At 41.3% G+C, this 2,468-nt stretch overlaps 1 pseudogene; it reads right to left on the bottom strand.

The window, feature by feature from the left end:
- Nucleotides 1–1,755: 1,755 nt before the first annotated feature.
- LOC126482699 (5S ribosomal RNA) lies at nucleotides 1,756–1,873 on the bottom strand (annotated as a pseudogene).
- Between the last annotated feature and the right edge of the window lie 595 nt (nucleotides 1,874–2,468).

Below are 2,468 nucleotides of genomic sequence, written 5' to 3'. Positions count from 1 at the left end.
ACAGAAGATGTTCACAGGCGGAAAGCAAGAAGCTCTACACACTTTTAAACCAAGCCATTGTCAATCGCTTACTCATTTCAGAAGTAAATAAACATTTATAATTCACTTCTTAATTATAATATTTAGTGTTTTCATCCCAAAGTACGAACTTTAATTTCTATAAAATTTCTCACATTCGCAATTCAACATAGTTGATATCATTATCCTTGATAACCTTTGTACCTACAGAACTTTGTTTCCTGAATAAATCCTACTGCAATTCTTACTCAGCGTATATGAGTTACTATAAGGAGCGAATTTTTAACCCAGAATCAGGAAAAAAATACTTTGTCGCGTAGTGTAATCAGTGCGTAAATTGTTCATAGTTGGAATTTACATCTACGAGAGAAAATTTTTTTTTTCCATCTGGATTTATTGTTTAATTAAAAGTGCAAATAATAATTGGTTTATTTGGCCCCGTTTTATAGCAGCTCTCACGGAGAAATTGAGAGATTAGTGAACGGTGTTAAGTCAAACCTTAGATATAACTGTACAGTATTTGAAAGTATGGATGGGACCTCTCTCTTATATCAATGTCACATTATCAAAGTTATTAAAATTTCCAGTTCGTACAATACATTACTACTGCATCAGCGCGACATCGATTCTGTACTAGAAAACACAATTGACGCCCATGTTGGTGTGAACCTCGAAATCTATAGGCCAAATGTCAACACGATGCATTTAACTCCGCTTCAACTGAGGAGGTTTCTATACAAGCTTGAGAATACGTCACAGGAGAAAAATGAAAATGATTAAAACAAGTTAGTTCCAGCCTACACTTATATTGGTGCTCCATGAAGCACATACTTTGCCGAGGTAGGGAGCATTGTGTGTCTTAACGCTACAGGTAGTAGTGCTGTAGGTGCAATCACAACAGAGGCATTTCTGTAGAAAGTTCAAACAAACATCTTGTTCATGAAGAGTTGCAGCAGCCTCTGAATTAGCTGCAGGGGCAACAGACTGGATGACTGCTGATCAGGCCTTGCAACAACTGCGAAGGGCTGAAAGCAAGGCGAAAATACAGCCGGTACTTTACTTGAGGGCTTGCATCTTATGATGATGGCATCCTCTTGGGCAAAATATTGCTGAGGTAGAATAGACACCCATTCGGATCTCCAGGTGGGGACTACTGAGGAGGATGCCATTATCAGGGAAAACAACACTGGCAGACTACGGACCGGAATGTGAAAGTTAGGACCGTTATAAAGTAGGTAAGTTAGAAAATTTAAAAATGGAGTTGGTAGGTTGAGTTTACATATAGCAGGGATACGTGAAGTTCGGTGGCAAGGTTAACAGAACTTTCGGTCAGAGGAGAACAGAGTTAAAAGAACAAAATCAAATAGAGGTTATGCAGGAGCAGGTCTAATAATGAATAAGAAAGTAGGAATGCGAGTAAGCCGCTAAGAGCAGCTTAGTGATCCCACATACTGAAAGCATCACTGTCGCCTGACGAACACCCATCACAGTAGTGCAAAATTAATTGCAGATGCCTTTGCAGTCAATGAAAAAAAGCACTCCGTCTTCAGGCCACAAGTGGCCCATCTTGACCATCTGACCGCCGTGTCATTCTCAGATGAGGATGCGGATAGGAGGGGCGTGTGGTTAGCACACCGCTCTCCCGGTCGTGACGATGGTTTTCTTTGACCGGAGCCGCTATTATTCGGTCGAGTAGCTCCTCAGTTGGAATCACGAGGCTGAGTGCACCCCAAAAAATGGCAACAGCACGTGGTGGCCCAGATGGTCACCCATCCGAGTGCCGACCACGTCCGACAGCGCTTAACGTCGGTGATCTCACGGGAATCGGTGTATCCACTGCGGCAAGGCCGTTGCCTTGCAGTCAATGAAGATGTGAAACAATACATGGAACGATAAAAGAAATTTTTGAGAGACAGAAGGAAGAGGAAAATTTAATTCTAATGGGTGTGGCCGAGCGGTTCTAGGCGCTTCAGTCCGGAACCGCGCTGCTGCTACGGTCGCAGGTTCGAATGCTGCCTCGGGCTTGGATGTGTGTTATGTCCTTAGGTTAGTTAAGTCTAAGTGGTTCTAAGTCTAGGGGACTGATGACCTCAGATGTTTATGTCCCATAGTGCTTGGAGCCCTTCTTTTTGGTGACTGGAATACGGCAGCAAGAAGATGAAGAAAAGGAAAAATATAAGGAGACTATAGACTTGGAGAAAGGAATTAAAGAAAATTCATGTGCTAGAATTATGCACAGGACATTATTTAATCATCGTTAACACTTGGTTTGACGATTATGAAAGAATGTTGTATAATTATGTGGAAGTGACCTGGAGATCCTGGAAGATTTCGACATTATTTAATCATCGTTAACACTTGGTTTGACGATTATGAAAGAATGTTGTATAATTATGTGGAAGTGACCTGGAGATCCTGGAAGATTTCGTATTGATTGTATATTAATAATA

This window comes from Schistocerca serialis, chromosome 5, assembly GCF_023864345.2.
Source record: "Schistocerca serialis cubense isolate TAMUIC-IGC-003099 chromosome 5, iqSchSeri2.2, whole genome shotgun sequence".
Taxonomy (NCBI): Eukaryota; Metazoa; Arthropoda; class Insecta; order Orthoptera; family Acrididae; genus Schistocerca; species Schistocerca serialis.
The sequence above is the reverse complement of the archived record's forward strand: the minus strand, read 5'-3'. Positions and strand labels throughout refer to the sequence as shown.